The following is a 24394-nucleotide window of genomic DNA, read 5'->3' on the forward strand; positions in this document are numbered from 1 at the left end:
CTATCTGGCTGCCTGAATGGTTGAACATAATGCTGGTCCACAAACTTATGACCAACAGAGCGGCAATGGGAGCATCCTTGGATGAGATCATCGATACAGACACTTGCATGTGCTTTTAAAGTTAGTTAAAGGAAAAAAACAACCTTAAGTTAACTTTAGAGCTTTGCCATCAGAGTACATTTCTTTTAATTCTAGGCTCACTGGCTACTTTATCATGTAGACCATTTGCTTCTAAGATCCAATAAGGTGTTAATAATATTTCTCTGAGATTTTGGTCCACCTGTATCAGATTTGTCACCTCCACCACTTATTGGATATTCTCCCTATTTTGGGCCACAAGAGATGGTTAAGCATTAATATTGCACAAGACCAGCAGTTTCTTTCCTTTCCATTCTGATGCTCGGTTTGCATTTCACCTTTATAACATTTAGATGCCTAGATGTTTGGAGTTTCTTCCATGTGGTTTTCTTTTTATAACATTTTTGAAAAAGTGGCTGTTTAGTATATTTAGCACATACAACTACTGTATGTGTATGTGTGTCTATAATGACTACAAGGAGTTCTGTCCTAAGGTCCACTTTGTTGAAGCATAACAGGAATTCATTCATTTCAGGGCAAAGTTGACTGATCTAAGAGGAAACAATATTTCTTAATTTAATCAACTTGACTCTTTTTAGCTCCTTCTTTTATAAATTTTTTATGTTTCTTTTGACTTTGGGTTAACACTGCAGCAACCTTAAGAGGGCCCTTAATAATACACCCTCATAAATCACTAGAAGTGGTAAAACAGGCTGCACTGAAACCCTGAATAGAACATAGCAAAAGGTCAGTTTTAATTTTCAATTGACTAATTATGAAAAATCTAAAAACATACTTAGTTAATCCCTTATTTTAACTAAACTGATATTGCAGTTTAGTTAGAAAACCTTGAAGATTTAATCTGATATTCGATTTGAGCAGTGAATCTGCTATTGTGACACCATAACATTTTGAGCGAAACTCTTCCGTCATACCTGAAAGCAGAACGTGAGACTTTAATCAATACATTACATGTGGAAAAGCTAAGGGACAAATTTACATTTAGAGCTTTGAAGTGAGAAAGAGCAGAAATGGGGTTAAAAATCCATTTTCTTTCAATTTTATCCTTTTTTTTCAGATTTCACAATTCCTGCTAAATATGTAACATAAATCCATTTTACATTTTGTATGTTGAATAGAAAGGAGCAAATCAGGGCATGGGAGTTTGATAACATCAAAGGACAGATATGCTTTATTTTATTTATTTTAGTAATATTTCTTCTGAATAACTGTTACTTTAAAAAAATGTATGATTCTATTATCTAAAAAAGGAATAAATTGAGGAAAGAAAAAGGGGAAAAATAAATAAAAAGTAATGAATGCTTTTTCTCAGAAATGAGCTCTGAACCAGTCATGAAATGTTTTTTCTTAACTCTTTCTTTAATTTGGGCCAATATTAAACAATCTACGGAATCAAATATAAATAGGAGTATCATTCCCTGAATTAATTACTATACACAATAATAGTTTCTAAAACTTTAAAAGGACATTTTTTCTATTAAGACAGGATTACAAATTGAGTTTTGACCAACCTGTAGCCCATCCCAACCTCGTGCAGGCCTACATTTTTGTCTGTGGTGCCCTTTCTATAGCGTCACATTCCTGCCAAAATCCCTGGGAAGCGTATTAAGCAATCAAAACAGCGCATATATTAATCGAGAGATCGCAGTTCTGATCGCGGCTGCATTTCCATTTATTTGCAGGCCCATGAACGCAGCACGGCGAGCAGTAAAACGCACTCCCTCCTCCCTTCAGTATGCTCATGCAAGAAAAGTACATTTCTTCTCTGTGCTTAGTGGGTGTATTTGTCAGTTTGGGGCGGTAACTCTTCTGATTTGGCTGGAATTTCAGCTCAATTCTGATGACAGCCAGCATAGGACTTGGCCTAATAGGAAAAGAAGAAGAGGAGGAGGAGGACAGCCAATGATAAAAGCATAAGAACGTAAGGAAAAGAAAAGTTGGTTGATTTTTCCTTTTCTTACCTTTTCATTCTTCTTTGTCCTCCTCTGCCTCTTCCTCTTCTATTAGGCTAAGTCCCATGTTCTTTAGACTTGCTCATGGTGGAGAGCTTAGAGTCTGATCAGTTGTGTGGACAGGTGTCTTACAGGTAAAACAGGCGCAATTAATACAAGAAAATAACAGAGCTTTTAGTGTCAGAATTCTCATTTGTTGGCAGATTATCAAATATTTATTTTTTAATGTAAAATATAAATTAATTATTTATGAAAATCATACAAAGGAACTTTCTGGATTTTTAAAAAATATATTTTATCTTTCCCAGTTGAAGTGTACTTATGATAAAATTTACAGACCCTACCCTGATTTTTTTTAAAAATCATCAGTGTATCAAATACTTATTTTCTCCACTGTAGTTAATATGGGATGGACAAACATCCTTTAATGATGTCTTTTTAATTAGCAGTGTTCAGATTTAAGCTTGAGAGATGCGTCTTTTCGTATTTCAACTAAGGCTGCATTCACACTGCAGCCCAAAGTGACCCATTTCCGATTTTTTTTGTCAAATCAGATTTTTTTGCCGTGGTCGTTCACACTTCCACCGGTATGTGTTCTCCAGTGTGAACAGGCAAACAATCTGATTGTGTCCCGCATGCACAGTAGAGTAGAACGGCAGTGTTCTCAGTGTTTTGCCAAACGCCATAAAAAGAAGAAGTGCTCAGTCTTTGTGGAAGTAAACATGGATGCTACCGGTGGAGCATAGCTCACACATTTGAAGTTGTTGTCCGACCGGAGCCAACATATTAACAACTTAATCCTCATTACAGTACGCCATGGTTGTTGCTTTTCTTCCCGCTTACACGTATCAGGACGCAGAATAGTGACGTTTGTCGAGTATCAATGACATTCAGGTCGGCTGAATCCCACCAGGAAGTTAGATCACCTTTGAATCGGATACGCATCCGATCGGTCTGTGTCTTTCTAAGCAGTCATTCCTCCTGTTGCTTCTTATCATTAATGGGTGTTTATGTGTTCAGTTTTAAATTTTTCTTAATAGAGAGACTGGTCCCTCTATTGTGAATTTCTTTCAATAATCAATTGACATTACAACGACTTAATAGCCTTATAATTATAATGGATGAATAAATGTTTGTTTTTAGTTTCACCAAGGGATTGTGCCTCTTCCTGAAAACCAACAAAGGCAGCAGAAAGTTTTCTGTGCATGGAGATTTAAATTAAAGTGGGCTTCATGCATAACACTCAGGGTGGCCATGGTGACAGGACGTCAGGCTCTTCAGGAGTTGAACCCCTCTGAGACCAAAAATCACAGGAAGGCTGAAGCGAACCGCTTTGGCTGTTTTTATTTGAGCCACGATGTGACTGTTTGGAAGCTTACGCTTTCTTTAAAACTCTTTGACACTTGATGCTAGACTTTATGTACTTTGATATTTAAATATTGATGTGAAAGCAGGCGAATGCTCGTGTTCTTGTTGGAGCTCTTTAACAAATTCTATTAAATCTAGACATGAATGCTTATATGATTGCTTTTTCTAGATTAATTACAATAGCCTGTCATTAGCAATAGTTGATTCTGACTATCTGTAGTTTTATTGTCTTATTTGCCCAGTTTTCTCTGTCTTACTTTTCAGATACAAGATTGTTTTATTTCAGAGCTTACTCATTTTCTTTTCTTTCCTTTGCCATCCTCTTACGGTGTCTCTCAGTTTTAACCTCCACACTTGACTTATTCTTGTTTTTCTAACAGACTCTTAATTGGCAATTACTACAGCAACAAAAAAGGTTATGCAAAGGAGTTGACAGAATTGTGTTGTCATGGGATGTGCTAAAGGCAAAACGCAGCATCCACTGAGTTTAATGATCCTGAGTGCCTCTGTTTAAAATCTGTCTCTAAATCACGCATGTACATGACACAGTTGGTTAAAGAGCTGCGAGTGTGATTTTGCCTACATGGATGCACACAAGCAGGCCGTCGATGATGGATGACCTCAAGTTTTGGATAAACCTTTTTGCATCAGTCTGCTTTCCTAAAACGGCAACGTTTCGTAGTCAAATTACTGAGTTTATTTATACAGAGCTGGTTTACAACAAGACATATCAAAACAAACATTTCTATTTCATATAGAAACAAATTTTTCAAATCAATCTACCTGTAAAGACAGGTTATATACATTCCAATTCAATCCTAGTTGGATTACAATTAAGTTAGTTTGTAATGCCAGCTGGCTCAAATTTAATTGGTCAAGCAACGATTAAGTATGTCATAAGAAAAAAAAAAAGATGGCATCACACTGTCAATTGTACATCATTCATTCTAAGGCACGTGCAAAGTATGTAACAGGATGTATTGCAAATGAGAAATAGCCTACATATAGATTTGACGGAAGTTGATGTTTCAGAAAATTTTTTACTTCACATTTGAATCTACCTTTAATGGGGCGTCAGATAAACCAACATGAGTAAAAGATATGAAAAAGCAGGCAGCTCTTGGCTCATATGGCTCACAAAAAACATTGTACGTTAACATTATTGCTCTCTTAGTGAAGTGATGCAAATTTTATTAATTTACTTATTCATGTATTTATCTATTTATTATGTAGAAGGCAAGAAGCAGAGTCACGATAAAACTTAAAGCAACAACTGTGAAACACTATGGAAAAAAAACTGTCAAACAGAAGAAGTTTTTGCCTGAATAGTCTGCATCTGTGTGTTTTTTCTTAGAAAACTTTTCAGCATAGGTAATACAACTTGGTATAAGTTGGTATAGGTATAAAACTTGCTGCTGGTCCTCTCTGAAGTCTCAGCCCTCTTTGTTGGCTGGGATCAGAAGCTTTTTTCTGCTGTAGCTTCCTAATTCCTCAAAAAGCATGTGGTGATACATATATATGTTTTGCCTTCTTTGATTTTTGTTTCCATTCAATTTAAATAAAATGTCTCAAGATAATTGGGGACTGTCCATAGCAATGCATAAGGAGAGCAGTGACTGACTTGCGAAGGGACAAGGGAGCACTAGGACCACCAGGGGGCGACGAGGGAGGACTGGGAGACACGACATAAAAATGAATGACAGGAGTTTGAACCTCCCGTAGTTCTAAGAACGGTTGTTTGGATCCCGGCAGAGCTTTTTACCGTGTGCGGTTCTGGTGGGTCATCGGTTTATGAGCTTCTTTGATGTTTGCCGAACTAGTCCATAAATTTATGCAAAACTGTAAGCTTGAATACAATAACTTAACTTACTACCTGTCTCTTGGTGTTTTATTCACACTCAGGCTCCTCAGCCGAACCTTTCTGACTGCCTATTACCATATTTGTAGTCAGGCGCCTAGCCTTAGTTAGCAATACATGTGACTTTATCCACAACAACATAGAAGCACAATTTATGCTGTTATGGGAAGATTCTTACTTGGTCTCACTAGAAACTCAATTCAGAGTTTCTGATAAATCCTTTATTGTCACTAGCTAAATATCATATTCACTGTTCCAGGTAGGGGAAGCCATGCCTTGCTGCATTTTACCATGAAGTTAAGTTTTATATCCCGTCCATCAAAGACAAAAAATTGATATTAAAACAATTGACATCTGTAATGTAAAGTTGGGAACCGAAGCCCCTTAGCTTTTTCTTGAACATGTTTATCTGTATTTGTTTTTTCTTGAGGCAGAACAAATGTTTCTCTCTGTCGTTATACAGTGTTAATAAAGTTTTTTTAAAAAAAAAACATCCCTCCTTCCCCCCACTATCATTGTTTCCTCAAGAAATGCTTTACAAATGTCACAGTTAAGACTTTTAAGACATGCATATTAAATGTGCGGCTATTCACATGAAGTATTTAAAATAAGTTATGCTTTATTGTAATGGTAAAAGCAGAATCAGCCAGAACCCAAAACGCAGCCACAACAAGAGGATGGTTAACCAAAAAGTTTTATTACTAAAGTAAATGGTGTAGAAGGATGTGGTCACACTAGTGGGTCAGGGACGAGGAATCCACAGGGGTCAGGAGTCCAGCCGGGGGAGGGGAGGGTGAATGGACAAGGGGAGAGCTGTGGGGGTCTCAGGGGACAAACAGACGACAGGGGCAAAATCCACCAACCAGAGGCTGAGTCGTGAAACGGTCCAGGGTCATGCACGGGAGGGTCTCAGGCAGTGAAAATCCAGAATCCAGAAGGCAGGAGGCAGGGTCAGAAACAGGCAGGGTTCAGCAACAGGACTTTCAACAGCAAAAGGATAAGGCAAAAATCTGTGGTCAAAAACAGGCAGGATCAGAAACCAGAAAACACTTTGAAACATGAGACAAGGCTTGAAGGCTGTGACAGGGGCAACAGACGATCTCGCACTGAGCTGGTGACGAGCAGCTGTTTAAGTAGGGACCAGCTCAGTGCAGGTGAGGGCAATGAGCAATCAGCACAGCCAAGCCAGAGCTGAAGGGCTGGAATCATGACACTTTATGATATTTTCTTTGCAGAAAAGACAATAGAACAATAGTTAATTGAGAACTTTCTAAGCTCTTCTGGATGCATGTCAGAGCATGTTTACTTAGGGAATATTAGAGCAGTTTACCATATATTCATTTCTCCGTTTTCTTAATTAACTAAGTGGGAGGAGACATTAGAGAAGGAAAAGTGGAAAAGACAGAATTATTAAAGTAGAAGTTTAAAGTATACCGTTGTCTTTCCCATTCACCCAGATTCCTTAGATCAGGGGTCACCAAAAGACCCCTGATCTAAGGGGTCTTTTGGTGACAAGTAACCCAGCATTTTAGAGACTGGGAGCTACTTCACTGGTCCAGAGTAATACGAAGGGTTACTTGTTTGATACAGACATACATTTTCTTGGCTATATATATATATATATACAGTATATGATTACATGCTGCCTGATCATGTTAATGTTAGGGACTACTGACAATAGTTATCAGTAATAATTTACCATGGCAGCTATGGTTAATTGCTATTATGTGATCAGAAGTTCTTAGTTCAGAGTTTTGAGTTTGATTCCTTTTTGGAGCTTTTCTGTGTGGTTCTAAATTGCCCACAAGTGACTGAGAGTTTGGATTGTTGCAGCAGCAGCTGTACAGCTGGACGCACTGAGATTTTCCTTTAAATTAAAAAAAGAAAAGTTATTGTATTTTTATTATCCAACCCTCTTTACTATTAACAAAATTATGGAGAAGAAAAAGTTCTTTTGTGCCAAAACATCTTGTATGTAGCGCACATCAGTGTGAGTCTGTGGGGGTCAAAGGGCACCCAAAGTCTAAATCTTATTGGTCAGTTTGCTTTTTCTGTGAGCTAAAAATGATGAGTGGAGTTTGAACCTCCCGTAGTTCTAAGATCCCGCCAATCCTCCTCGTTCCGTGGATCTCACTGCTTCGCTTCAATGTCTTTATTATTTAGCATCGTTTCTGTAAAAAAAAAGAAAAAAAAAGGGTGCGCTGCTTTAGTGGTTTAAATTTTGTGCCGATTTTTGCGCTTTGGAGAGGTGGTTGTGCTCCTGCAGGTCGGGTGCAGTGATAGTTTTGTACCTTCCAATCTGTCAGACATTTTTTTTCGACGTCTGCTTGTGTCAGCCCGCAGGTGACCCGTCAGCTGTTCAGTTAGCAAAATCACAAAAAAGCTAATAAACAGACAACCTGCCAGAACCGCGCACTGTAAAAAGCTCAAGCAGAACCTGAGGTTCAAATGATGAGTGGTTCAAACTCCAGTCATCATTTTTAGCTCACAGAAAAAGAAAACTGACCTATAAGATTTAGGCTTCGGCGTTCCCCACCTCACCAACTTAAAACTCTGAACTAAGAACGTCTGACCACAATATAGCAATTAACCATAGCTGTCCTTACTGATAACTATTGTGCATAGTCCCTAACATTAATATGATCAGGCAGCATGTAATCATATTTACTTATATGAATTTTTGTTGTAAAGAAAATTTATGTCTGTATCAAACAAGTAGCCCTTCGTGTTACTCTGAACCTGTGAAGTAGCTCCCAGTCTCAAAAAGGTTGGTGACCCCTGGTCTAAAAATAGCCAGACTTACTATGATTTTATGTAAAAAGAAATCAACTGTTGAGTACTATTTAAAAAAAGAAAAAATGGAACGCCTCGGGATTCCCCCGGAAGAGCTAGAAGAAGTGGCCGGGGAGAGGGAAGTCTGGGCCTCCCTTCTGAAGCTGCTACCCCCGCGACCCGACCTCGGATAAGCGGAAGAAGATGGATGGATGGATGGATGAAAAATGGTTTCCACTGGTATTTTAACCAATTTCTTTCGTTCCAACAAGAATCCAAACAAGTGTTTGTAGATGGAAGTTCTCTTTTCCTTGACATCATCTTCATTCCAAATTTTTAAAATCTTCAACTTTTCAAGGTTAGAAAATTTGCATCCCTAACCTTCTTGAAAACACTGACTTGCAAAGCAAGTCAGTCACTGCCTCCATGCATTGCATGGCAGGCACCTATTGTTCCACACCCAATAGAACGTCTCTTTATTGGGGCCTAATATTAGCCTGCATTATCTTGTTATTTCAGGTTAAGGCACTGGCTTGCGCAGATAGTGCCTATCTATTAGCATTAGCCCTTTGACCTAATGCTAATAGATAGAACTACAAAAACGCCATATCTCTAGTTCTAACTAACACTGAATTAAAACAGAGGGCTGAGCTGCCATTTAGAACTACTGGCTGTTTTGCCAGTAAATAACTCATTTAACCCAAACAACAATTCTATATGAAGCTTACTGAAAATTTCAAGATAAAAGCCTCAATATCCCTCTGAGGATAGTCACAGATTGACTTCCATGCATTTCTGAAAAATTTCTGAGCTCAGCGCACATCATCTTTCTCTCATCGCTGTTATTACTGTGAGTGAGGTAGAGAATATGAATCGTGGTGCTATCGGAGACGACAAATAGCCCTCTCAGATGCTTCAAACGGTTTTCAAGTACGTATCACGGTTCGCGAACGGGAAGGAGTTGTTAGGACTGCTTTTTTCTGTCAAACTGGCTGGCTCAAAGAAATGGAATTCTGTCAGCTGTGAGTGTCTGACAGACAGGCTTCATTACCATAGCAACAGAACAAAGGACAGGGCAGAGCAGTTGATTAGGACTACAAAAACGCATCACTGTGGCAGAACATACAGGTTAGAACTACAACATGGCAGAACTGTCAGTTACTACAGAGGAGGAATGAGTCTGCCTTTAGAACTACTTGTGTTTGGGGCATTTTATAGCTGATTTTAACCAACCATTGGTACACACAGGGTTAGTGTGGCAATTTTAAATTAATCTTAATAAAAATGTCAAAATAAAAGCCTTGACAGGTTTTACATCAGGTAATTGCTCTTTCGGGCATTATATAACTGATTTAACCCAATTGCTGTTACTCATGGGATTAGTTTGGACATTTAAAATGAAGCTTACTGAAAATTTCAAAATAAAAGCCTGATTATTCCTCTCAGGTCTTTCAGAAAAACGAACTACTTCAAACTATTAGAATTCTGTCTCTCCCTGTCTGTTTCATCACGTGACAGCTGAGCTGCTCTTTGAACTACAATGACTCAAGGTTAGGACTACAACATGGCGGAACTGTCAGTTACTACAGAGGAGGACTGAGCTGGCCTTTAGAACTTCTTGTGTTTTGGGCATTTTATAATTGATTTTACCCAACCATTGTTACACATGGGATTAGTGTGGCCATTTAAAATGAAGCTTATTAAAAAATTCAAAATAAAAGCATTGACAATTTTTACATCAGGTAATTGCTCTTTTGAGCATTATAGAAACGATTTAACCCAATCACTGTTACTCATGGGATTAGTTTGGACATTTAAAATGAAGTATACTTAAAATTTCAAAATAAAAGCCTTAATACTCCCCTCTGGTTAGTGCACGGCCGTAGGCGGTGCAATAATTTTAGCCTGTATTATCTTTCTCTCTTAGGTTAGTGCGCTGCCTTTCATAGCAAGGCAGTACATTAACATTAGCACAAACATTAGCACTTCACTGCCCTCCACTAGTGCACCACCATAGGTGATGCAATAATATTACCTTGCATTATCTTTTTCTCTCAGGTCAGATCACTGTCTTGCGCAGTAGCTAATCTTAGCATTGATGCTAATTTTTAGCATCCGAACACTGGGTCCAAACCGACGGGCACACTTGGCAGGCCACGGTTAAATTTCTTCAGGAATTTTCTAGTTCTTTAAATAAAATTGTCTACTCTTAATGGGTTTTGCTTTAGTGCAACAAACATGTAATCATCACACCTATCAAATTGTTTTTAGCATTTTGTGTTTTTTTTCTTACATGTTGCATAATAATATCTTCTCTCAGTAAAATGGTAAGTGTTGCTATAGAAACACCAGGATGAAAGCATCCTCCCTGGTAACTACACAAATTTGTATTTCTCTGTGTGAGATGGCAAAAGGGGTTTCACTCTTTGTGTTCTTTTTCTTTCTTTTCTGTCTTCACACTTTGAGATAAAACTTTTTTCTCTGTTTTTCCTCTTTATGTTCCACTTCTGCTCTATTTTCTTTGTCAGTCTCCCCTTCTTTTCTTTCTCAGAAGGTACCAAATGTTGTGTTTGAGATTGATTGAATTAGAGTGCATTTGCCCATAACTGACATGGTTTTGTGTAATGTCAGGACCAAGATAAACAACTTATTAGTAATGCGTAGCTACATCTGCTTCCCACAGATGCGTATTGATGTGATGATAGACCAGATGTTATAATAGAGAAAATATTTCTAGGCTTTCCTACTTTGAAAATTAGTCTCCAACATGGAGTTAACTGAGGATCCTTATGGGTGAAAGCTCTGCAGAGTTTAAAAGAGCGGTATTATGTGATTCCAGGCACATAGTGCAGTTTTATTGCACAATTAATTAACCATGTTACCATCTATGGGTGCACCGATTTATCGGCCAGCCGATTTCCTTAATTTTGGGAGATCGGTGATTGACCGATTGACCGATTTTTACATATGTAGCCGATCTTATCCACCGATCTTATCTAGCTTGGCAAAGGCCTAAGAATCAACCACTGTCCTCATTTGCTCTCCGGTAAGAAAGGTTTGACTGACAGACCGGCCCACCAACTTATGTCTGGACGTTTAAAATTATCAACAGTGACCTCACTGTTGCCAACTCAACAGCATTTCAGACAAAAAATAAAATTGGAATCGGCCAATATCGGAATCGGCAGGTTAAGCTTTTTAAAAGATTGGTAACTGGCCATCAGCCAGAAAACTGCAATCGGTGCACCCAGTGGTTGTATGTATCGAAACAAAGAAATTTGACTTTGCAGTTTGACGCCTTGTCTCTTTGAGAAACTCCTTCTCTTTCTGACACCCAGCCTTCAGCATCACTTTAATGCTCCTCCATGCTGCTGTTTACAACCGTAAACCATTTGTTGGACTTAGAAGTAGTCCATATGATGAACTCAGCAGATGCAAAGTTCCACCAGGTGTTTGCTAGTTGCTGCTGTCTCTAGCCTGGGGAAGATGTGTAGGGAAGATGTGGGTGAGGGATGCTCTTCTGGGGACTGCAGCTCCATGGAGGAGCTTTGAGTAAATAAACAGTGTTTTCTGTGAGCAAGCGTTTAGGCACCCCCTGAATGGCTCCCACAGGAGAGTCCATGGTTTCTCAAACACAAAATAATCAAAGCAACACTCCAGGTCATTTTTTGGTGAGGGAATAACATTATAACATAATATGAAACTCAGAAAGTCATTTTAACATAACCCTCCGCAGCTCCTTCAAAGATTACAAATTCTTTTTTCATAAATTAATGTGCAGTTTTTTTCATGAAGGAAAATTACAAAATCAATCTGTTTAAAAAAAAATCTTACATAATCACTATTCATATTGCTTGCATATATAGTGATATGCAGTAAAGACGACATATTTGAATTAAATTTCGGTCCAAACAGACACAGGGAAGAATTTAATTTTTCATGACTATCGTCTTAACAGCAAGTAATTTTTGACCCCACCTAATTCGTGCTCTTTTCCTGAAATTGGAGAGGCAAATGAATAAGCACAGATATAAGAGAAGCACTGCAAGATGCAGCGTTATTGAACCCATGCAGGCAGCAAATTATCCACAGGCCCCAAGCAAATATACAACAGAGTCTGAGTCTGCTGTCAGAAAACTGCTCCACCATGACATTATGTTTGCTGATATCATATGAGAAGCATCTTACCAATATACTTGGGCACTTTGGACCATGAGAATAAATTTGCCACAACTTTCAGAAAAGTACCTAATATTTAAAATGCAAAAAAACTAACAAATTAAGAAATGTGCTGAAATATATATATTTTTCAGTAGTAAATCTTTGATTTCATCAACTGCATTTTAAAGGTGTTTATAAAGCAAAACTCACCATGATTTGTTTGAGAGGTGTGCATGCCACCAAGTAGAAACACATAATATTTCCTGGGAAAGTATTAAGACATGTCAGAAATTTTGTGAACAATGTACTGAACTGTTGGGTAAATGAAATATATATTCTTCTAAAGATGAAGAGTTTAAGACTAAAAAAATATTATTAGTTCTGAGTGGTTCTCATGTTTCTTCTTGTGGGTTTCAGGGCTCATCACTTTACTGTGAGCCCTAGAGATGAAAGCAGGTGTTTAAAGTAGTTAAATCTGGAATGATCCCATGTAATGTTTCTTTAATGTCCAAAAAAAAAAAAAGAAACCCTGAATTAGGAGGAGCTGGATGACTACCATGTCTCCCAGTTTTGCCAAAGTTGGTTCAGAGGATTCTGTTTGGCCAAAAAACATGTACACACTTGTAAAATTGTTTTATAATTAATAAATGTTTTACTAGTTAGCAATGGACACACATTGGTTATTGCTACCAAGAATATTTTTATTTAGTTACTTTTTAAAAACCACTGTTTTTATAGCATTTTATTGTTTAAAGTTTTTCTTAATAAAATTATACTACGGTGTGCTCTATAGTCCGGAAAATACGGTATTTATGTTTGCAAAAAATATGCACAATCATGGTGTAGGAAGTAAAGAAAAACATGATGGTGGCACCATCATGCTGTGGGAATGCCACACATCAGGACTAGATTTTAAAAGTACATCTGGAGATTTATGAGCACCATGTCCTATTAGATTACCATCATTTCCTTTGTATGAAATAAAACTACTAGTAACTCCAAATAGAAGGAAAAATAACACTGCTAGAACTGTTACAATTAAATGATGTTATACATTTTATTTTAAACTTTCTTGTTTTTACTCAAGGTTTTTGCTCAAGGTTTTCTCTCTATGGTTCATGTCTAGGTATCATTTTAGTATAAACATTTACACTGGTGTTTGTGATCCTTTGTGTATTTGGAAGTATGTTTTAGCATTTAAAAGACATGTAAGTCTTTTAAGCAAACATGCTCCTTTGCAGCAAATTATTTTGTGAAAATTTGATCTGAACATGTATGACTGTGTGTTCATAAATCTTTTGGACACTTGGACAGCTCAAGCAGCTGTTGTGGTTTTCTGTCTGTGTGAAAGCATTGCATTCATGTGTTGCTCTAATCACTCTTTCACTTTCTTGTCTCTCCTTCCCTGATATACAAAGCTAACACAAAAATCCATAATGTGCAATAAACTCTTGAGGCCTAAACAGGAAAAAAAGAGGAAAAAAAAACCCAACGCCTTTATTAAAGCTTGGCTAGGGTTGTAAAATATAGAGGCACTGCAGGTGTAACATCCATCCATCCATTGTCTGTTCACCCTTGTCCCTAATGGGGTCGGGAGGGTTGCTGGTGCCCATCTCCAGCTACGTTCCAGGCGGGAGGCGGGGTACGCCCTGGACAGGTCGCCAGCCTGTCGCAGGGCAACACAAAGACATACAGGACAAACAACCATGCACACACACACACACACCTAGGGAGAATTTAGATAGACCAATTAACCTAACAGTCATGTTTTTGGACTGTGGGAGGAAGCCGGAGTACCCGGAGAGAACCCACGCATGCACAGGGAGAACAAGCAAACTCCATGCAGAAAGACCCCGGCCGGGAATCGAACCCAGGACCTTCTTGCTGCAAGGCAACAGTACTACCAACTGCGCCACTGTGCAGCCGCAGGTGTAACAGATTAGGTAAATACTAGAAGTGACAGAGGCCAATTTATTTCACTGGAGAAAGTAAGTTGAATTATTTACAGCTGCATTACTTAAAGCCAGTCATCAGTGTAGAAACAATCTGTTGTGGTTAAGGCTTTATAAAGCAGGATTAAAAGTATCATTTCTGCCCAGTAGCTTCTTTGTAAAACATAATATACTCATACCTTTTAATTGAAATGTCAATATTTAGGTCCAAAAGGGTTGCATTGACAGTTTCCCAATTTTAAAGGGGCAACTCTTCCAGGTTCTCACATTCAGAGACCGATTGAAATATAAATCAAGTTTTTTTTCAGGTTGGATGCATAGTGTCAGTCATCATTTGTCTTCAAATTTCAAAGGTTTATATTTCTCAGATTGCTCTATATTTGGCACCATCTACTTTTCTTTAAACTCAGAGCCAATCTTTCTGTTCCTGCTGAAGGAAGGACAGAGAGAGGTTATGGTTGCCATCACCATGTTTCATGGTGGAATGTGTTGAGGGTATTGTGATCCTACACACAGTGCTTTCTACTCAGACCAGAAAATAAAAGGAGCTGAATGGAAATCCATGCTAAACATTTTTGACTAATATTTGTTATAATTTAAGACAGCAATAACATGATACATTTTTTAATATGTCACAAATCGCAACAAAAATATTCTGGGGTTTGTGATTGTAACATCAAGAAAATAAAAAAGAGAAAAGGGGTATTATTACTTTTGAAAGATCCCAATTTAACAGCCAGAATATTAGAATTTTATGGTATGAATTATCATAAAATTATAAAGGAAAACACCTGACTACAGAGTTTCTGATTCCTCTGAGAAGGTGTAATTTGATTTTCAATTTTTTCCACTGTAATGTGCATGTCGTGATTGACTTCAAATAGAGATGTATTCAAGCACAAACACACAAAACCAGTCTCACAGCTTAATTCTTTGAAGTGTCTTCACATGTTCTTTTGTGACATATTAGTAGAACATTTATTTATTCAATTTTTAAATGTAATCACCAGTTTAAGCTGCTTTACTGTCTTTTATATTCTTTATAATGGTCCTTTTTTCTGCTAAGTATTAAGATATTGTAAGTAAAGAAACTAAAATGCATATGGAAATGTTCTGCCTTGATAATCAAAGCTGAACACGATGCTTTAATACGAAAACACTGAACTTTACTTCAAACAATTCCAATTAAAATTTTGACAAAAGCTATTAAGGTTTATTTAAGCCAAAGCAAGCCTGTTCTCTTTGATGGAAAAGAAGATCAGCAACTTGTTTTTATTTAGAAGAGAGGAAATAGCCCTTGCTTCTTGTCATCGGGATTAGGCAAGAGAATTGCTTTCATTTGTTTGACTGTTTGCAGCAAAAAGCATGTTATTGTCAGATGAAACAAGCGATTGATTTCAACTGTCAGAGAAAATATCTTTGTAGAGAAGGGGAGAAGATTAAAGATGGTCTGAGGGGAGAGAACAAAACAGGAAAAACAAAACAAAGAATACAGATGAAAGGAAATGCTGAAGGTAAATTGTAGGAGTCTTCAGTGCTGTGTTTGTGTTCTGTCAGCAATAACAGATTGACCCACTGTTGACCATTAGTTGTAGCTTATAGTATATTAGAACAACTCAGCATTGTAGCACAGTTTATCACAGATACGCTCCTTATGCATCCAAGGCCACGTGTCTGCACAGAAAGATACACACGTTTCACAAACATACAGAGGACTGCTTACCCCCACTTGCTCACTGCACCCATTTTGTTTGTCTTGCTTTAACACATGTTCAGCAGATTGCTGAGTTCATGAATTTGATATTCCCACCCGTCCTCGAGCTGCAGAATTTCTTCTGGAGTGTGTGCGTTTGCACCGTATGTGCGTGTGGCGTATTTATAGGTCAACCTTTGAAGCTTGAAGCTTGCAGAGGAATTTAAAAGCTTATCTCCACAATAAGGTAAATACAACCTCTCACTAAAAAATGCTGTTGGGAATCAGTGATTTTTACTGTCACATCTAATCTAGCTTTATGGCTGTGGATAGGCTAACCTTCACTGGCTCCAATACGGATCCCCACAAGATGGAGAAGTCTGTGAGAGCTTGGTCATTCAACCAACAAAAAATAAAGGGAATACTTTCAGATTCCTAAAAATCATTGATATGTTTTTGTCAATCTTCTTTTTTTGCTTCTATATTCACAATGATTAATATACAATGTTGCACAGGAACTCAGGGAATCTCTGCTTGGCTCTAAAGTTTTTCCTCAATAGCATTTATTAGGTCATTGTTAGCACTGAGGCCAGCATTTTACTGCTATGCTTCACAGTTACTTGCTCTCATGGTGTCATCTCCAGCAGCCATAGGCAGCTGTTTTCAAGGACACACCTTTTTATGACATACAGACATCGTTATAGAATAGCTGGTAAACATGGTGGAGCACAGAGCAGCTATAAAGTTAGGTATTTCTACAAGGAGTTGCTGAGGGATAAAAACACTCCAAAGAGTGTGACTTTTTAATCAGAAACCTCAAGACACACTACCTCAAATTAAAGATGCCGTTACTCAAAGTGCTAATAATGTAACATATGAATCCAGTGATTAGACTGGTTTTGGCTGCCCACACGCGGCTTAACAATCATGAATTGCTAGTTTAAGGACCAAATGAAATGGGAACCAGCACACTGTCCCTAGTTTGTTATAGAGCTTTAAAAGTGACATTGCCAAATGGATCAATAATGTTTGACTTTACAGAAATAGAAATGGCAAATAGCTCTTAAAATGAGAACTAACCATTAGTCAGTTATTGGTTTCAAAGTGCACCATGGTTTTGGAACCTGTAATCTTTATGTTATCCTCCTCTTTTATACTGTGGTTCTTATATTATTTGTCTGTATCCAAAACTGCTACATCCCAGAGTAGATCAAAATTTTCTCCAGCTGTATAGAGCACAGTATAAAGTAAGACGACTTGTGTCTGCAGAAGCTTTCGTGATATGATCAGTTAGTACTCAAGTACACCTTGTTTGAAATCCTTTGTCACTCTTGAGTAGTTATTTGGATGACTACTTGAGCAAAGAGCTAACAAAGAAATGCTTCTCTTAGTCGGGTACAATTTTCTGGTACTCTACCACCTCTGTCATTCATTGTGTCAAGCTATTGAAAGGTTGTAGATTTTTTACTTCCATCTAATGACATCATTCTCTGACTTAATTTATGAAATGTAACATTTTCAAGGTGAGAGGATTAACAAATGTGTGTTTGAAGTGTGCAAAACAAACACACACACAGACACACACACACACATTGATTTTATGTCTTTCTATCTTCATAAGGAGTTTGCATTGACTTCCATTCATTTTTTCATTTATTTACATAGCCTAACCCTTGCCCTAAAGCTAACTATTAATAGTACATGCCAAACACTAAACCTAAGAAATTCAATTCAAACCTTAGTCCTAAACCTAACCCCTAACGTCATTTATTCTCACTCGGTTTGGGCTTTGAGCTGCATAAGGAGCAGTCGGTCCCCACAACGTAGTATTTGTTAGGAAAGTGGACCTTACACCGTTTCAAAAACAAGGCCACACACACACTCACGCATCATCAATCCTCACCAATCTTTTCTATCTCAGACAGCAACCCCTATTCCATGGTGACAGTGTTTGGGATTTACTCCCGAGGTAGCCTTGATTCTTTTGGGGCCACTCTTTGTATGTGTCCTTTTTGTGTGTATGGGGATGAGTCAAACTGAGCATGATAAATGACTCTTGATATCAAAAGCTTATCATGTGGCTGGTGAAAACACAGACTTTCCTCCCTCACCCAACTACCACCTTCTGTAGGTCCACTTAACAGTGGCCCAGCGATCAAATTACACTTTTGTTTTTGAGTTATAAATCATACGCTTAAGATGAAGAAACAAAAATAATAATCCAGCTAATTTCCGACCACGGAGGCCTGTACTCCTAATGAGAGCGCTAAAGATCACAAGGGGTGTGGAAGGCTTTATTGACATAGATCTGCTAATTTCAAACTCTGAACTTCGATCTGGCTGTGGACAGACCGGCAAGTCGATACAGTACACAACTTATTTTCACAGCACAACATAGCATTCAGCTGTAACACTATACATTAATAATTACAATGTTCAAAGGAAAATGCTTCTTTTATACAGCAGAAAATGTCAAGAGGTTTACAAAAACATAAAAAATAAAATGAAAATTTGTTTTTATTTTTTTATAATTAAGAAAATGTTGTGCATTGCATGGATTTGAAGATACCTTTTAAAACTTAGACTGAAAATTAAAGATTAAAAAATAAAACAAATTTTGAGGGTACCTAGGTTGAGGAAAATTACTAATTGTAGATCTAGCAGATCTAGTTGTCCCTTTTTTAAAAGGTCCCTTTTTCTTTTGTCGCTTTAGTGTCTTATTACAACTCAGGTCCAGTCTATATTGTTTTTCTACTGTTGTGTAAAGGGAGATGTTTGCTTTTTGAGGCATGAAAAGTAATTACATTTTTCTAAAGTTGGAGTGCTTGACTTCCAAAAATCTTTGGGTCATGTTCAGACATCCACTTTATGTAGGAATAAAATGTTAATTATTTCATCTGTAAGTGATTAGCAATTTGTTTTTGTAAAACAAACTTGCTAATCACTTCTTCAAGAAACCTTTGACCAGACATAGAAATCAAATTTGGAAATTAGGTCATAATGAGAAACAAAGACTTTCCATATATTTTGTATATATTCACAGCAAAAAGACATTAAGGTATTTGCAAAATTTTAGAAGAAAATGTAATGGTGTAAAATATCACAGTAGCACACAGAGTTCAAAGTATTTTGATGTAAAAAAAAAATTCAAATACTGAAAATAAAGTTGAACTTTCCATAAACTATAAAGATTTATTTTAGACAAAATAGCACCCCTAGCCCAATGACACCCTTAAATAGATTACAAGTCCTAAATTAAACATTTAATGCACACTGGAACAGAGTTAAAATATGTCAACCAGGGAGTGACAGAGGTTGAAAACCCATGCATGGGTTTATTTTCCAAAAAAAAGGCAACTTTCTTTGGGGAGATATCAAATTTATAAGTTTAGTTTCACCAACATAAACTTTACCAGTGTTTATCAAAGGTCTCACACTATTTCCACTCTGATATTCCATCAAACAAAGCAGAAAATGTGAACTCATGCTTTAAAGCTACGTATTGTTTTTAATTGTAATTGTCTGTAAGTTAATATGCTTTCTTTAAACTATTTTTAGTCTAGAATGCACTTATATTAGATCGTGAAGACCTGCTTTTATCCAAGGTGAACACCCAAAGTGCCCCAAATCAAACTGCACTAGTTTGACGTTTTAAACAGTTTGACGGTGGACTGTCAGAGAGTGCAAGTGCTGGAATTGGAGAAAAAGATAGACAGAGAGAGGTTGTGGTATTTGTTCACTGTGTGATAAATATAGCAGGTGAGTGGGTGGAATAAAAACAACCCAACACTAGCAGGATAAGAGAGGAAACACAGGAGAAAGATATAATGACACTGGGAGCGAGGCAATATGACATAGAGATAATAATAGCAAGGCAGCGAGGAGGAAACATAATGACACTTAGGGAGAGATGCGATGAGACTAATACAGAGATAATTGTGGTGAAAGTAGAATGCAGGGAGAACAGGAGGGATAAGGGGATAAGCAGGACAAAGGTAGGAAGAGGAGGGGAGGGACGACAACAGCAGGGGGAATGAAGATGGAGACACTGAGCAGCAAGCAGGAAGAGATGCATTGAAATAAAGATGGTGATAATATGGGTGTAATAAAGAGTCGAGTGTGGTCAGGGGTTTGGATGGGGACAGAGAGATTGAGTTGGGAAATGGTGAGGTGTGGGGAGCACAGATAAACATAACATGGGACAAAAACAATGATTTTGACTCAGAGATAATGAAAACAAGGATGGGGTTGAGACAAAAGAAGGGGGGATGGGTTTATTGAGAGGATGAGGAAGATAAAACAATGGCACCAGAAAAACAGACAGCAGATTCCTTTCCTCTCATGTCCTGTCCTCTCCTCGCTACTTTTTCATTGCCAGTATTGAATCACTGCAGTCAATAGTTCTCCACTGCGTGACTTGGAAAGATGCATTTGATTTGTGGCCCAGGACACTGTGGAAAGAAGAGGCAAGCGTTTGATTTATGAGTCGGGGGACCTTGTGGTCAGGTTCTATTCGGGCACCTCACCTCTTTTGCTTTATCTCAGCAACAGAAATTTAACAGCCTGCATGAAATGTAGATTAATCCAAAAACTCTTTTAGATACCACATCTGGCTAGATAGAGTTGTTGAATAGAAGTTAATTTTTAAGTACAGAAAGGTTGGTTTCAAGTTGCTTTGGTTTGTTTGCTGGTGGTGGTTTTCACATGAATGTCAATCTGGGCTGGCCTCTCTACTTCCTAAACAATTAAAATAAAAACATGAGATTCAGGATGACATGCTGTGCAGTCTCTCGCAAGTCATACAAGCGAGGCTCCGTACTCTCCGTAGCACACAAGGGGCACCTTCTTAGGAAGGCCAACTCCCTCATTGGCACAACTGACAGATTAGTTATATATTTTTTTTATCTACAGCTTATAAACTTCCTTTCACAATACAATGTTGGGTCCAAAATTGCAGCTGTTGCATGTCAACCGATCTGACCAGCATAAATGGAACAGAGATGGTGTTTAGCCCCATGTTTTGGTGAAGACTGGTACAGACCTTAGGCTGTGTATGAATTCATGTTTGCAGCTTGAGTGTCTATGTGCTAATGACAGCACACTTTTATCTGCATGTGTTTAAGTGGCTGTTTCACACTCATCTTTCAGACACAAAGATTGTTTGATGTCACTCACATTGACCACTTTTTCTTTCTCCCTTTCTTACCTGCAGTAGCTCAGATGGACTATTTTGTCCAAGTGTAGCAACTAAACAAAAAAAGGAGCAAATAAAAAAAAAGTATTCATCTGATGTTTAATATCATTAAAAGAAAAGGGGCATATAAGATAGAAAATAAAAACTACTGAGAGAGGATAAAACATTGGAACCCCAGTCCAATTTCTTGATCTATTTTATGACTGTAACACGTCATCAGACAAAAAGTGTGCAGACTTTTATTCAGATCAATTTCTCAATAAGTTACTTGTCAAATTGTAATGATCCAATTAGCAGAGTGTGGCTATTTTGACCAGAGAAGATGAAAATTGAGCTCGTTTATGGTTTGCTATTTACCAGGTGGAAGGTCACCAGCCATTAACTGATCAGTGGCCTCCATCAGCAGGTGCTTCATGGTTGCCTCTGCAAAACATTTTTATTAAATTTGTCTAGTGGTGGAAAAGATGGTACAAATCATCTAGTCATACAGAAAACACAGTTGATTAGTTTTATACTGTGAAATTGTGTGTTAAATGATGATGATGTGTTAAACTTCATGTAAAATGAACTTTGTTTGTAAACTATATATATTGAGGAAGAAAAAAAATCTCATTGAGATTAAAAATCTCATTTACAAGAGTTGTGAGCTGCACATCAGCAAACAAGATAAAAACAAGACAATTTGAACCTTTAAAACTTCTCAAAGACAACATGTGAGTCTAAGAAAACAAATCATATAGAACTGTGCTATGAGCTTCAAAAACAATGTTATAAATTGATTGAAATTCATTTAAACAATAATAAGCGCAAATTTATGAGATGACCTAATTGCTGACAAAAATAATGCTATTATTGCTTCTGCTCAAATATATGTTCACTTAGTTTTTAAGAATCCTCTTTGACATTTTGAGATAAATCTTTAGTACTTAAAAGATATTTGAAGATACTGTTAGCATACATGTTTTAGAAGATATTTATATTTTTTTAACAATTAATGTGTAAAGTGGATGAATAAACAAAAGGAAGATATAGTTAAATTTACTAATAGTTCTAAAGAAAACATCCATATTGTGCAGAATATGGCATTTATGTTCTAAGATGAGATTTAGCTTTTTGTAAAGTAACATTGTAGACAAGGTAAACAGATGTATGAATGAATTACCTTTCTCAGTGACAGGTAGGCTGTTTACTTATTTGACAGATATCCTAACTTGTAGAAAGTTGCCAGTGTATTTCTCAGTTTAGTATTAACTAAAGAGTGGGAGACTGTGCTCGTCTGATAGCCGAAACAAATCTGTGGTTTTACAACCAAAAATTCCAATATTTCCAGACAGTTTACCTCCCCACTGACATCAAATACAGCTGACTGACGGCTTGCAGGTACAGGAGATAGCAGGTAAAAATGATGGAATGTCTCTAGGATTTTATTGGAATGAAGATGAACCACTGAAAGGCTCTGATGCAATTTATTTTTGAAACCATAACTTTTTAAAACAATTTTGCAACCTGAAACTAGAAATCAGTCCATGCCGTCTCTTTACTAATAAGGGTTCTTAAATCCAGACATGAAAGACTTTCTTCAGCTGCAACAACAAGTTGACATTGGTGATGCCGAGAAGTGCTAAAAAAAATTACAGTCACGAAACATCTGAAGAAAACCCAAAAAACAGGAGAAGAGCTTGATGCTAGATTTACTTAGAAGCTAAGCAATGGACTTCTTAAAATCCCCGAAGTATGGTGCTACAATATGGCTTGCTGCAAGTGTCTGCTGAATTCTGCTTATCCCATCTGCTCAAGAGGAGGTAGAGGGGGATCAAGCAGCGGAAGGGATGGCAAAACGAAAGAGAGACAACTGAAGACAGAATGAGAGACGAACACAAATACGACTACAGGGGAGAGAGGTGAATTGGGTTGGAAAGACAGCGGAGAACAATCTGAAATTAATCTGGACACTCCAGATGGCTTGAAGTTTGTGCTTGTGCATGTGAGAACACACATGTATAGATGCTTTCCTGTAACTGGCAGCTTGTCCTTTTCAGCTTGTGTATAGAGATCAGTAGCTTGTGTATTTATGGGCTTCTGCGAATTTTGTGCCATTTCACACCTATGGGAACATCTGTTTTGTTACGGTGAGCATTGTTTTGATCCTGTTTGATGAAGAAAGACAGAAACACATACAAAATGTCCCCTATGTTCACTCCAAAGCCCATACAAGCAGGTGCATTGATGCACCAAAATTCATCCATCGTACCACACGCATATAGATGTAGGGCTGCAGGGGAACTGGTGCTTATCTTAAGCGGCCATTGGGTGAAAGGTGGATATGTCATCTGTTGGTCCGTCAGTCCGTCCTGTTTTCCTTCCTTCCAACTAAGAACAATTTAAACGCATTTTTCAAATCTTTCACATTTCTGGGCTTTTACAATAACAAATTTTGCTGGACAATAAATTGTCCAAGAATGAATTGCGATAATTGATAATAGTGTTGCTTTGAGATCATTTTCAAGTAATATAATGGTAATGGCATAATAATGGAAGAACACATTCTCAAAGATCAATAAACTTTAAATTCTAATGAATATTTAACACTGGAACTCAGACATTTCAAATATACTAAATAAATTAACAAAACAACAGAAACAACAAATAAATTGAAATATGAAGCCTCTGTAAACAAAATGTTCCTTCAAAAAAGGGCTAGTTGAGACTAAAGCACAACTTTTGTCATTCAGTTTTTGGTAGAAAGAGACAAGTGATAAATCATGCAAATGGAAATGATTGAGTTTGTTTTAATTTATCATGCTATTAATTGATTTATTTCTTATTGTGACAGGCCTGGCTGTGTTTGATAGGACCACCTACTATGACTTGACTATTACAAAAATATGTAATTAACTTCCTTTGGCACTCTTCATAACTGATATTGCATTGCGCTAGAATTTACAAGGTGGGTTTCATTGTATTTCTGTGACTGGGTTGTGACCAAGTTGATTGTTACCCCTTGAGTGCACAAAATATCTGAGTGTGGGAGTAAAGAAAGGTGTTTTCTCCCTGACCCCAGGTTATTAGATCAATAGTCATCACTATCTCAGATGCAATTACTGCTGGGTTTTATGTTGGATTTCCTCACACACACTGTGTGCTACGTGCTCCGTTTATACTTCAGATGGAAGTCTATTTAGAGTGTTCATGAGAAGAAAGTAGCAGAGCTGAAATAATGGAGAAGGGAGGGAAAAGTGCTTTAAGGGGTTGTTGATATGGGGAAAGAGGAGAATAAAACCTCAAAGACTTGAGGCACAGCATGTCACAGTGTGACACCTTTTGTTTTCCCACACTGTATTCTAG

At 37.5% G+C, this 24394-nt stretch overlaps 1 protein-coding gene and 1 long non-coding RNA gene across 5 annotated transcripts in view; one reads left to right on the forward strand and one right to left on the reverse strand.

The window, feature by feature from the left end:
• The window catches only part of LOC114143174 (CUB and sushi domain-containing protein 1), a 437499-nt gene that overhangs the window by 87076 nt on the left and 326029 nt on the right, over positions 1–24394 (forward strand). The gene's annotated exons all lie outside the window — the stretch shown is intronic.
• On the reverse strand, positions 6908–23081 carry LOC114143176 (uncharacterized). Its single transcript, XR_003595187.1, has 3 exons — positions 23069–23081; positions 10523–10528; positions 6908–7328 (listed from the first exon to the last, which is right to left on the reverse strand). It is a non-coding gene; the product is annotated as an uncharacterized LOC114143176 (long non-coding RNA).

Source organism: Xiphophorus couchianus, chromosome 4, assembly GCF_001444195.1.
Source record: "Xiphophorus couchianus chromosome 4, X_couchianus-1.0, whole genome shotgun sequence".
Lineage (NCBI taxonomy): Eukaryota > Metazoa > Chordata > Actinopteri > Cyprinodontiformes > Poeciliidae > Xiphophorus > Xiphophorus couchianus.